Source organism: Salvia hispanica, unplaced genomic scaffold (genome assembly GCF_023119035.1).
Source record: "Salvia hispanica cultivar TCC Black 2014 unplaced genomic scaffold, UniMelb_Shisp_WGS_1.0 HiC_scaffold_375, whole genome shotgun sequence".
Lineage (NCBI taxonomy): Eukaryota > Viridiplantae > Streptophyta > Magnoliopsida > Lamiales > Lamiaceae > Salvia > Salvia hispanica.
Window position 1 is genome coordinate 34083 of NW_025952108.1, and position 14638 is coordinate 48720.

Genomic DNA, 14638 nt, shown 5'->3' on the forward strand with positions numbered 1-14638 from the left:
ATAATATATCAACATTCAAGTATTGTCTATTGACCGTAACCTTGATATTTTATACCTCAAAAATATTTTAAAATTCTTTAATTATAAAATGTTGAAGAAACTTTTCTTGCATGTCACAAAATTAAGTGATAATATTGAAGGCCAAATTATATTTAGAAAATTCATCGAAAAAATATGAGTATGTGATAAGTTAATTAAAAATATGTACTCCCTTCACAGGGATCGAGGGTATTTTCATCCATAAAATCTTGAAAATAGTAAAAAAGTACTTCGAATGATATTAACTTATAGTTGACGGACTCAAATGATATTATCAAAGTTCACTTAACCTAAAATGATACTTTGCAAAGTTCGTGATCAAAAAAATGTTCCGCCTAATATAAATTGGTTAGTTTGTAGCATGACACCAATTTTGGGCGCGACCAATCTTAAATTCATATCATCATACCATACTTGATTTAGCATATACCAATATGCATTGAGCAATAATTTAGTAGTCTAGAAATATAAAATGATAATATTGGTAGATGTATCCAATCAATAATATTTTAGCAAAAATTCTTAAAAGATAACCTATATATAAACATTAAATTAAAGGATATAAATCAAACATATTCACTATTCTAAAATATGAAAACTTACCTTAAAAGTTGTCCTCAAAAATATATTATACACATACATGCACAGACATATATTTCACATCATCAAAAAGACAAAAGACAAAGTCATTGTATTTGTCATGATATGAGTTTTCATAATATATACACAAAAATATTAAACACAAATGATAAAGTATGGCATAACGTAAATATTATTGAAATATTATCTAATACTATCTTCTGATGTTTTTATGATAGCATGTTAATTTTTTTAAAACAAACATTAAAAATTATAAAAAATGAAATATTTGTATATTCTTTTAGCATAATAGCTAAAAGAATTTAATTCGGTATATGTGCCTAGAGTAGTAGTAGGATAAATTTGATTGGTAAGGATGAGGTGGTTTCAGAACTAATAAAATATACTCCCTACGTCTTAATTACTAGTTAGTTGAAGCATTTTTCTTGGCAAAAGATTTAAATTATTGACATTTAAAGATTAAATTAATAGAATAAAAGTAAGAAAGAGAATGAATGAGTAAAGTAGGAGATTAAATAAATTTTTTATTAAAAAAGCTCAACTATTTGGGATAATCTAAGATAGAATATGGCTCAATATTAACTTAAATATTCCCTCTGTTAGTAAAATATTGTCCATTTTTGCTATTTCGTTCATTCGTAAAATGTTGTCAATTTATTTTTTCCATTTTCAAAAATTATACATCACTTTCCACTAACCCATTATAACCATATTTTATTATAAATTAGTATATAATTATGAGGCCCACATTTTACAAACTTTTTCCACTAATTTTTCTTCACAATTTGAGCGAGCAGACGATGCATTTGACCAAGCTACGGCAACGGCGTGAGAGACGACGGCGACGGTGTGAACATATAGGTGGTGCGGCGGCGACATTAATTATTAGCTTGATAAATATGCTACTCAATTTCTTCATTAAAAAATGGGCTGGACGGCGAAGAAATAAGAAACGAAAGTTCGTCAAGGAACGATAAAGAACATGTATGCAAAATATTAAAATAAATTTATGATACAAAAATCATCTTATACTAATAAGTAAACACATTAAAATAATTATTCTTACACCGACGTTGATAGCACACCAAGCCCCAACAAAAATTCCTAGGTCCCCATAATTGAAATATGATAATCAGAAAATAAATTGGTGATGAATTTGCAAGACATGGTTGGCTCAAAATAGCTAGGCTATTAGCATAATGAAACAAAATTAATTTAGTGATCTTATTTTGTTTAAACAGAACACAAAACATTTGTAGAGAGAGACATGAAAGTAAGGGATGGGCCCATTTGGTCGGACGAAATCTGGACTTGAAGGTCCATCAAAAGGTGGGTTCTATAGAATAGTGGAGAGTTGAACGAGGAATGAGAGTTGTAATTAGAAAATCTAAGATTCGATTAGCCCTATCTCTTTATAATTCATTCATCCTTGTAAATGTACTATATATATTTTGCCGAGAGTAATTAGTTGTTGTAGAAGAAATTTGGCGATAAATTGGATATGAATTGAAAATGTTAAAGGGGGATATATTTGATAAGGTTGAAATATTGATAAAATTAAGGAAGGTTTGACAAAGGGATTTCATAATTAGCATTACATTATTTGCATCGTAAATAATTTTATTTCATCAACTTAGGTAGTGTAAAAAAAAATTTAGAATCTATGTAACTGCATATTATTTCCATTATATTGCCTGATTTATTGGTTTATTATATGAAGTTAAGTGGAGTATCATTCAATTGAGTACTTACTCAATACAATTTAGAGGGTGCATGTAATAGTTTAGTGTTAAAGTAGTTAATGCATAGACCAAAGGTCATAGATTCAAGTCCATCATAATACAATAATAATGAAATTATTTAACTTATATATATAAAAAAATAAAAACATAATTTGACATTTTTCTTACGGAAATGTGAATTACATAATAAAATAATATAGTTATAATAATTAAGTACTCCTTAGCTTTTTGTGCAATTTTTAAAATTTTTTATTTTCCTTAGCTTATTTAATTTTTCATTAAATTTCTAAAAACGTATATGTTAATCTTTCTATATTAAAAAAATATTAACTATTATTTATATGAAGAGTGATTAAGTAAGTTGAAATATTCAGTTAAAAAGGATAAATTCCATTAATTAGGTTATGAAAATGATAAAATTATCCCAATTATGTAAAATGCAGATAATTTAAAATAAATTGAGTTATAGTGATAAATTTATACATCATATATTAATTCATAATAAAATATTAGTGAAATGTGAGTTCATTTGCCAAATTTAGTAATAATATAAATGAGTAATGAAGAAGCTAAACCATTTTAAAAGAGACGTTGAACTAAGCGCACTAGAGAAGTACATAAGATGTTATATTACCTTAAATGACAAGGCGTAAACCAGTCACATCCAAATCACTATTAATGGATAATTATATTCTATTAATCTTAATTTAAATTTTAATTAGACAACCTCATCCTTTCAAATCTCTGTGTCTCTCTCTACCTATTCAACAAACATGTCACGACGACAATCTTTTAGTTGCACCACCAACTCCTCCTATATATACCCTCTTGGATTTTGGTTTGATAACAACATACCTTCCCACTCCAAATACACTTCCTCAATTAATCTCCCTCTTTAATTTCTCTCTCTATCAACTCACAAATTTATATTTTTTGATCAAAGAAAATGACTATCTCCAAGAAAGCGGCATGCAACTCCCACGGCCAAGATTCTTCCTACTTCCTTGGATGGGAGGAATACGAGAAGAATCCTTTCCATGAATCTACCAATCCCAACGGAATCATCCAAATGGGCTTAGCAGAAAATCAGGTACAAATTCATATAATTAATTCCATCAAACACTAATCCAATTACTACAAAATTTTCTAATATTCATAATTTCTCCCTATTTAGCTCTCCTTCGATCTACTAGAGTCGTGGCTGGCCGCGAACCCTGACGCCGCCAGCTTCAAACGAGACGGGCAATCCATCTTCCGGGAGCTCGCCCTCTTCCAAGACTACCACGGCCTTCCCATTTTCAAAATGTAAGCATGCACTGTTAACACATTTCATTTCATTTTATCATAAAAAGAGTTAGATAAGTGACATGGTGTAAATATTATCCAATTTAGGCACTAGCACAATTTATGGCGGAAATACGTGGCAACAAAGTCCAGTTTGACCCAAACAACCTGGTTCTCACCGCCGGCGCCACGTCAGCCAACGAAACCCTCATTTTCTGCCTCGCCGACCCGGGCGACGCTTTTTTACTACCCACACCCTACTATCCAGGGTAAGCCTGCACGACATATGATTTAATATTCTAATTTCAAACTTTATCAATTTAATTAAATTTCGTGATTTATTATTATTTTTAATTAAATTTCGTGATTTAAATGACATGCAGGTTTGACAGAGACTTGAAATGGCGGACCGGAGTGGAGATCGTCCCGATACAATGCACGAGCCGGAACGGCTTCCGAATCACGTCGTCTGCCGTTGAAGAAGCCTACAAACTTGCTCAAAAACGTAATCTCAAAGTTAAAGGTGTATTAATCACTAATCCTTCAAATCCTCTCGGGATTACTCTAAGCCGGAAAGAGCTCAATCTCCTCCTCAACTTCGTCGACCAAAAGGGGATCCACCTCATCAGCGACGAGATCTACTCCGGCACGGTTTTCGACTCCGCCGAATTCGTCAGCATCATGGAGCTTCTACCGAACCGGAATAATCCCCAGCTCATGAACCGGGTTCATGTGGTTTACAGCCTGTCCAAGGACCTCGGCCTACCCGGTTTTCGGGTCGGGTCGATCTTCTCCAACGACCGGTTAGTGGTGGCGGCCGCGACAAAAATGTCGAGCTTCGGCCTTATCTCATCTCAAACCCAATATCTCCTCTCCGCCATCCTGTCTGACCACGTATTTGCCAAAAAATACGTGGCTGAGAACAGGATGAGGCTCAGGAACCGGCACGCAGTGCTGGTTTCTGGCCTCAGGAGGGTCGGGATCTCGTGCCTCGAGAGCAATTCCGGCTTGTTCTGCTGGGTGGACATGAGGCCTCTCTCGAGGCAGAGATGGAGCTGTGGAAGAAGGTCGTGTACGACGTCGGGCTGAACATCTCGCCCGGCTCGTCGTGCCACTGCGCCGAGCACGGGTGGTTCCGCGTGTGCTTCGCGAACATGACCGAAGACACGCTGGATCTCGCAATTCGGCGCATTAAATCGTTTGTCGATTCGATTTCTCCGATTAAAAATTGCAGGAATTCGAGGAGCAAATCGATTTCGAAGTGGGTGTCAAGGCTGTCGTTTCATGATCGCGAATGTGACCGGTGATTTTTCGATGTAATTCGATTTAGTTTGTGATATTTTCTTTTCGGATTTAATTAGTTAGTGGCGTTACATTATGTTGTGAAATTCATGTATTTAGAGTCTAGTGCACTCTGTCCATGCGGACGAGAGGTGATTTGTGCTTCATATTGTAAACTCGCTTTAATTTTAGTTAGTTGATGAGATTTTTCTTGAACATTGCACCATGTGATGGGTATAGATTAATGTTTTATTTCATGTACATTATTTCAAAAATATAGTACTATAACCTCATGAAAGAAGTTGAATTAGTTTCTTGTAATTTACTACTAGTATTTTTTTGGTTCTTGTTAACTAGACCACTACATTAAAATACAAAATCCCAAACTAAAATGGAATCATATTGGCTACAATTAAAAGTGAGGCAAAGATGTTTTCATAGGAACCCATGTAGTGATGAAGTGAGTATTTACGATACTAGAGATCTTAAATTCATATATTATTGACGCTTTTTCGATCAAGCTAACATACTTGATAAAGTGAGTATTTACTAGGACTAAGGTCTTAAATTCAGTATCTTATGACGTTGTTTCGATCAAGTTACCGTACTTAATGAAGTGAGCATTAATTTACGAGACTGAAGGTCTTAAATTCGTATCTTATTACGCTCTTCCGACCAAGCTACCATACTTGGTTTTTCAAGTATGATTATCGCTCTTGTGTGATTCACGAGACTATCACTTAATTGTCTCATAACAGTACGTGCTATTCGTTAGTATCCTTAATCGCAATTTTTTTATCCCGCTTCGGTGTCATTGATACATTTATTATTTTAATACTTCGTCATGTCTCACTAAATTTGAAACATTTATTTTTTGCACGAGATTTTATAGTGTTGTTTTGTGAGTAAATGATGAGAGAAGAAAAGGTAGAGATGAAATTATTTCCATTTTCAGAAACATTTCAATTTTAATGGGACAATTTAAAAAGGAATATATTTCATTTTTAATGGGATAAGAGTATATAATTAAAGTAACTAAAGTTAGTTGATAATAGTAAGATTTTTTAATGGAAGAAAAACTGGATTTTGAAAGTTATTACAGGAGGTCAAGTGGACATCACCGGAAGGGAGGAATGTGCTATTGTTTGCCAACATTGGACGTTACAAGACAGTTGCTCAAACGTAATTAATGATAACTGTCAACCGACTTTTTCAAAATACTTAATAACGTTGGTGGACATATAAAATATGACGTTCCATAGTTTTGTGTTGCTTATTGCGTTTTGGCAAAAACTAAATTCCATTTTAAGAGAAAGTATCATAAGAGGTGTTCCATTTCAAATTCAGTGTTTTATCATTTTCGATTTCTATCAAAGTATATTTTTATTTTGCCACAAATATAATAATTAGAAGTAATACGCCTTTAGTATTCTATTTTATTCAAAATAATATTTCGCTAATTTCACCCATTTATATATGTGTTAGTTAATGCTAAGATCGATAGGATGTACGAGTTCATTTTGATTTTTATGCTTGGTATACACGATTAAGAGAAATGAGAATAAAGCATAGTACTTTCTAAAACATTTTTAATTTATGCAATAAAGTTCAATTTATTTGATGTTTAAAATAAGTCCGGGAAATGTGAATAATATCTTATTATAAATAAAATACAAGTATTAATTCTTCCGAAAAGACCACCACTTTTTTGAACTCAATTTTACTTTAAAAGGATAAAAGGCCAAGAAAAGTTCGATTGACTTGGTGGTGGGAATGGAGTTTCCTGCAAGTAAGAGATTTTTCTTTTTTATTATTGTGGCCAATTTAAGCCAATTAAAACTTTTGAGTACTGAATTAGGGACCGCCCTTAAAACTTTTGCACTGCTATTTTTATCTATCATGTTATCCATTTAATTAAGTATTTGATAATCATGCGATTAACTTAAGAATATTCATTGAGTTTAGAACTTGAGTGTAAAAGTGTTTCACAATGATAGCAAGAAATGATTGGCTGACAATAGCGAGTCCCATTCGTAATTAATGACCGATTTGATTGAGGTATATAATTTTTCATGGTGTTACGCGTATATGTTACGTATAATTAATCGTTATGTAGGTCGTAATCGTACTAAGGTTTCTTTACCAAAAAAAGATGTATTGAGGTTTTAGGCAAGTTCTAAGAGAAAATGTCACATAAATTATTGAAGCAAAAAACACAATAGTAATCATTTTAATTAATTGTTTAGTCTAGGTAGGGTTTTGTAATCGGAGAGGATGGGGATATTCCTTTCAATTACAAAAAAATAAACACGACACATGAAGATATATATCTTGTTGAAAAGATAAATTAAATTAAATCAAATATTAATATTCTATGAAAATAAATAATAACATAAGTATAACTTATAAATAAAGGTATAAAGTTAGATGAGGTGATATTTCTATGTATCAATTTTTCGGGTAAGATATAACATTTTTCTCAAGGAGGAAATAAAGAAGGATATTTAATGCACTTTTTATTAGTATTAAAAAAAATCTGAGTGCACAATGTTATTAACTTTAGCTAAAGGTAAATACTAGTATCGTATCCACGTGGCTGATCCAGGATTTATAAACGGAGGGGCTAAATATATATTAAGTAGGTTGGTTTAGGCAAAATGCATTTTTTCGATTTTTGGGTCGAACGGAGGAGGCGGACATGGTAATTTTACATTCGGAGGGGCGACCCCTTGCCCCCTAGATCCGCGCCACTGCGTATCCATGAAAAGTAATAGTTAGCTTGTACTTATTGCAACTTAAACGTCAAATACTATCTAGGGATTATTTTAACTAAATAAATATAATTAATAAAAATAAAAATAAATAAAGATAGCCGATAAACCGAGCTAGGTTCAATCAATCAAACAAGGGAATTATAGAGTATTCATTCAATTGACAATTAGCTAGTTTAATTATGAATCTAACATTCAATTATGACTCAAGTTATACTTGGGCGATATTGGATTGAATTTATTTGCCATGGAAAAATTAAAAAATCTCAAAATTGACGTATTTAGATTAAAAGTATGAAAAGAAATACCTAAAATTATTGTTTTATTTAAACATAAGCAAATAAACTAATTAAAAACTACATCGTGAACTGATAATAAATAGTATGAGAATTATTGAGTAGACGGATCACCTACCACTCCACCGACTAAATTATCCCAGAAGTAGAAATGTTATAGAATTAAAGAATTATGGATTTTCTTGGTTCAGACTAATATTAAACTATTGTTAAGTTTTCTTAAATATGTCAAGTGAATCAAATCTAAGGTCATTTACCGATTTGTTGTAGACTTGTAGACATACATGCATATGGTTATGGTGTTCTATTTTATCCTTTTCTCCACAATTAACTTATAACCGACTGCAGTTAGAATAACAAGGTTCCGAATAATGGAGATTAAACAACTAAAAGTTTAAATATTATTTATAAAAATGAAAATATTAAAGAGGTTTTTGCCTCACCGCCCAAATCAGAATAAAAGTAGATCACTCTTTTCTTTAATTTTTTTTCCCTATTTTCCCTTTTTTTTCTTTTTTCTAGAGTTGCTTTCTTTAAGTGGTGAGAAAATCCCATAAATTTCGCTTCCTATGTCCTCGAGAAAGATACAGGTCGGTTTTATGGATACCTAATTTAAATATTCTTTTTGTGCTTTTCTAGATATTCCTTTGTCTTAGACTTTATGGCATTTAGAAAGGTATTTTCGTTTACTTTTTTTAATTCAATTATATGATTTTTTTTAATAAACAATTTCAAGTTGGTTAAAACAGGATTTAAATTAACACGACCAATATATTTGTTATTTTAATTATTAGATAAAATTTTATTTTGTATTGTAATTTATTTTAATAAAGTTATTTATTAAAACGATAAAATAAATATATAAATATTACTCCATCAATAAATCTATGGACTCCCTCAGTGATATTGGCCCATTAAATTAGATAAGAATTACTATAATGTTTGGGCCTACAAAAAAAGCACATTAGCTTGAAAAAAGAATGAATATATGTATCTGGGCTAGGCTAGATACATCCTTCGTATTTTTTGCTTTTAATTTCCAAATACACAAAACACTTCAAAAAACCACATTTTTAGTGATAGTTCTGTTGTCAAGCTTACTTATATTTATATATGAGAGTCATGTCTAATTTCATCTCTTATTTGATTGCCATTTGTTTCAAAAGTTCGTCCGTTACAATGTAACGTGATTCATTTTCATAATGTCAAGATTACATTCTATCTCATAATTAACCATTTCATTTCCACTCCTATGACTAATTTATTTATAGACAAAGCTCATTTTATCTTATCATAATCTTTTCTTTAACGAACCGAACCTCAATTGTGTCTTATATGCTACCGTCACTATTCCTAGAGAACTTGAAAGATTATAGTATAGTTTCGAAAAGGCAATCATTGCTTGTATAATTTGAAGGTAGATGTGCAGAAATATGTAATATTTTCAGCTACTTCATCAATTTTAATAGTGCCAACTTTGAAAATTCATGAGTTTCTAGAATAACTTTTTTACTTTTCGTTTGTGTTGAAATTGACAATAAGTACGTCTGTGTTGAAATTGAAAAAATTAGTGGGATCGGAACACTTGACCGATTCAGTCAATTTAAATAAATTAATCAAATTAAACACCCACTAAAGCAACTTGGTGAATTCATGTGGTATTATTGTTGTTACATTCTCTTGTAATTTATCTGCTGCTGTGCTATTTGGGTGCACTCTTTGTTAGAATTAACTTTATTGCACAAAAATTACTCTCTTGGGTCGGCCGGAATGATCCAAGGGTTGTAAATTTGCAGCCGAACATGAAATCAGGCTATTCGGGTTAGCCCATTCAGATTGTCGGGTTAATCAGGTTGGCCACTTATTACTTGTAGAACATCATTGTTATATAAGCACATGACATACATTTATCAAATAAACACAAACAATAAAAAACAAAGCAGAGGATCCGAGTATACATATATTGCCAAATGTTGGACCAAGAAGCTGCAGTGTAACTGTAGTTCCATTCTTTAAGATACCCTTTTTGCTAAAAACCTAACAAGTTGAGTCCAAAATGTCAAGCCACCTTTTGCAGCTTTGTAAATGTACTTCCACTGACTTTCATGGAAAATAAACCATCATTGTGTAATAATACATAAAACCAATTATCCAATCTTTATAAAACTTATCTATATTACACTGACAAATATTGATTATTTATAACTGAATAGTCTGAATTATGCAAATGTCAATCCACACAACCCTGAGATTCCCAATTTCAGTAACAACCAAGAGCTCTATCCACAAATACAAAATGATAACAAAATCATGAGAGAGAGAGAAGCATCTTAGATGATGAAAGTGATAGTACAGTAACAAACAAATCCCCATCAGAAGTAAAAACAAGATGAATAAACAAAAACAAAAACAGATCAATTCAGTGAAACCCCATTCATCCTCTCCCAAAATCCATAATTGTAGAGGCCATGAGCCTGATCAACAAAACAACTCACATCAAACACATCCATTCCTTGTTCAAACCCTCGAAAATCGCCTGATCCAAGGCTCGTTGTCGCAGCAATATTCGCAAAGCTCGTAGATGCTGAAGAAGGATCCATCACTAGAGGGTTAGGGTAGAGATGCTGATGTTGATCAACACAAGTACTATACTGAAAGTTATTAGTCGTGGTTTGCAGGCTATTGCACGAAAAGGCCGCTCCATCGAGTATAGGCTGATGATTGTATAGGGCGGGACCGTAGTCGCTGCAGATTGAATAATTTTGAACTTGTTTGGTGGGACGCGACAGCGCCTCTGCCTGACGATGAGCTTCTTCTTGAGCCTCGTGTTCCAATAGTTCTTGATGTCGTTGTCTGTCCTTCCGGCAATTGGGCAGCGATGATAGACCATCTGTGCCAATTTCCATCATATATAGTGAATACTCTCTCTGTCCCATGAATTAAAAGTGAAACGTTTTCCTTTTGGATTGTCCCATTAAAAATGAAACATTTCTAAAAATGTAAACAACGTTGTCTTTACTTTTTCCTCTTTCTTTATTAACTCATAAAATAACACTACATAAAATCTCGTTCTGAAAACCAAATGTTTCATATTTAATTGGATCGGAGGGATATTCATTTGATCACCAAAACCCTAAAAAATTAATTTAGAGATTTAGGTTTTGTAAAAAAATTACCTGCTGCCGATGGTGATGTAGAGGTGCAGATGAGGTTATCTTCTTCCTCGGTGAAGCCACCGTGCTTGAGGTTGGGGCGGAGGTAGTTGAGCCAACGCAGCGACAGCTCTTCCCGCATCTCTTGAGGCCTAATTAATTAACAAGGATCAGTTGCTATAAAAATGAGTTAAAGAGAATTAAATAAAGTGAATTTGAACCTATTTTAGGAGGCAAGGTAATCCAATTGCCACCGGTGCCATGGCTTTCGATGTAGGATTTGAGCTTGCGTCTTCTTCAGGCGACCACGGCCCTCTCTTCACGTTGGCTTTGTCGCAAAGGCGCTCTCCCATCTTTGTTAATTCAACCCGAAACTCATGTGTTATAGTATTATATATGGTGAGAAAGTGAGAGAGAGATGGCTGGAGAAGAAGAGCTGGATTGAAACTGTGTTATGGTTTAATGTCAAAAAAGTAGAGTGGAAAAAGAGGGACATCTTTATGAATTAAACTAATGCAGCAATTTGGAATGCCAGGCAGTAGGCTGACCTTTTTCTTATTGTCTTTTAATTCTCTCTTCAGAATCTAATTGTATTTTAACAAAACACTTTATGTGTTATTTCTTTATCATATCTTAATTTGAATAGTAAAAATCTCTTTTCCTATTGAAATTAACTAGAAATTAAATCAACTGGACCGTGACCTATGTTCACACAATTTCAGTTGAGGGATTCCTGAATTTTTATACTAACGTCCTGGTGCAATAATAATTCATAATATTGTCTTTTATTCGGTTTCTAAAAAGTCATATATATTTAGAAGTAGCAAAAGTTTGATTTAACTTATATATATAAAAACTCTATTAACTTGTACTGATAATACTTATACAAGTAATTTAATCACTCGTTAGTGTAGTTGGAGTGCAGACCAATTCAATTACTTGTATCAATTATGTTGATCTCGAGTGATTAATTACTGGTGTATGGAAAGAAAATACATAAATTCAACCTTCTATTGTTTTTTGCCTAAGGATACGCCTGAATGGTTAGGCTTTATATACTAGTAGTACTATAATTTTTTTGGTGAGATATAATTTGGTAAATCCAGATTCCTACTTAGCAATTAGCATCCGTCCATTTTTAAAATCATATCCGTTTTCCTAAAACCGACAAACGACGCCATGTTTCAAGGGAATAATTAAATATAATCTTGTATTTATTGGTCTAGAATCAATCATTATGATCTTAATCTCTTAGCTACTATGCATGTTATTAGTAAATTGATCAACATGTATCGATATTTGAGGGAAAAATATATATTCTACATTTTTTGTCATGCAAAAATAAAAACGTGCGTGTCAATTTTATTTTATGGTGTGAGGAAAATAATAACAATTATTATTATTATTATTATTATTATTATTATTATTATGTACAATTAATTTTGAATAAATGAAGTCTCTGTAAAGCTCAATTAGTTAATAAATAAGTGAAGCTTCAATTTACCACTATTAATTTTCAACCACACCATGACAATGTGATGCATAAAATTCAACGCCCAATTGGCTGACTTGATGACTTTAATTCGATTAGTTATATTCATTGGGGAAAAGAAAATAAATGTTTAAATATGTGAATTAATGAAGGGGCGTTAATTTGATTGTTTTTTTAGTGTAATATTTGAATTAATGAAGGGGAGTATATTATATGACACCTTTTGACTTAATAGATGATTTAGATCAGAAAAATAACTAAAAAACTCTGGAGAAAATCTTGTGTAAGGAGATTTAGTGGTATCGCTTTCACACTTATATAAGACAAACAATTACAGTAATTAATTAAAACATAAACAAAAATAGTTGATTTGCTAACCCATAAAGGTGTAATTAGAGCTCTAGATGAAATCTTTTTCCTCAAGTCAAGGAGATAATTCTATTCAAAACACATCGTATAGAATGTCACCATACAAATATTGTATTCATTAGATCAAGGTTAGAGATAGTATACACACTAGAAGTCATGCAATCCATAAAAGGTGAACTTTATAATAATAATATTAGTCTTTTCTAGGAATTACCAATATGAATTGTCTAACTTTCTCAGCAGCTTCTTTCTAGCTAATTGCTTGATTTCACATAAGGGCTTTTTAATCGTTTTATTTCTTTATGCTGAGAAAGATTAAAAGGTTAACAAAAAAAACCTTTAGTTAAAGACTTTAGAGATTTGATAAGATTGGGGAATACATATCATGAATCTATCAGTAACCCGATCCGAAGATTGAAGAGAGCACATTTATGTGCACAAAAGCTTCTATGGAAGTCGCATCATGATTTGTATGGATCTATCAAGCAACCGATCCGAAGACTCGATTCAACTCTATTCATGTCATCAACAAGATCATTTATTGTTGTTTTAAGAGAATGATGAATGCATACAGTAAAAATGTAATTTGTAATGTACTGTTTTTTTTTTTTCTTTAAAATTGCTAATTACCTATGAACCATATCTAAATTTCCAATTTTAACAAACTCTATTTTTCTATGATTAGTGTTATAAACAAAATAATTTAGCAATAGCAAAGCCGTCTTAGCTCAGCTGGTAGAGCGCATGGCTTTTAACCATGTGGTCGTGGGTTCGATTCCCACAGACGGCGTTTTGAATTATAAATTTTAATATTTACGTAAATATATAGTACTATTTTCTTCTGATAAATTAACATCTCGTTATAATATCCCCATTAAATTAAAGAAGAACACTTCAATATCATTATAAATTGGGCCAGTTGTAGTGTTGTGGGCCGGATTTCTTGAAGACTCACCATGTGCAGGCCGACCACTGGCCCATTCATCTAGCCACATAATCTCATAAGCCAGGCTTCCAATAATCTAATTAATCAGCACTTATTAATCTAATTATTCTCCTACGAGAATTGGATTTTTGTGAAAAATGCGACATATGCATAAACACTAATTAAATATGCATGCAGAAATGCATGAAATCCATAGATAACCGATAAATGAATAAAATATAAATTTGTTTATCCTTAATGGGATTTGAACCCATATGTCTCTTTCATAAAAAAAAAATGCAAACAAAATGGTATACAAGATGGACCCTTAATGATATATGATCTTGAATGAAAGCCGACATATTATAACATGCATCCATGAATTTGCTTTCTCCACTCTATTTCCTGTCTGGATTATGAGATTTATCAAGCATTTTTAAAAGGTGGGGAATGAGCATATGTTTACTTTTTAACTATAGAATGATGAGTAATGGGCATATATATAAGTCAAAACATTTAACTAATGTTTCGGGAAAAAGCTACTCAAATAACGCAGGCGAAGAGTATATGTGAACGTTTTCGATTGTCTAGCTCTTGAAAACTCTATCCAATTTATGCCGCCATTCACCCCTTTTAAAAGCCTTAAAAGTGGAACGAGATCTTAAATTTTTATAGATGAGACTGGAA

At 32.2% G+C, this 14638-nt stretch overlaps 1 non-coding gene and 2 pseudogenes across 1 annotated transcript; 2 read left to right on the plus strand and 1 right to left on the minus strand.

Moving 5' to 3' along the window:
- Nucleotides 1-3327: 3327 nt before the first annotated feature.
- Nucleotides 3328-4977, plus strand: LOC125199084 (annotated as a pseudogene).
- Nucleotides 4978-10243: 5266 nt separating this feature from the next.
- LOC125199101 lies at nucleotides 10244-11518 on the minus strand (annotated as a pseudogene).
- Nucleotides 11519-13743: 2225 nt separating this feature from the next.
- On the plus strand, nucleotides 13744-13816 carry TRNAK-UUU. Its single transcript has one exon. It is a non-coding gene; the product is annotated as a tRNA-Lys (tRNA).
- The last annotated feature ends 822 nt before the right edge of the window (nucleotides 13817-14638 follow it).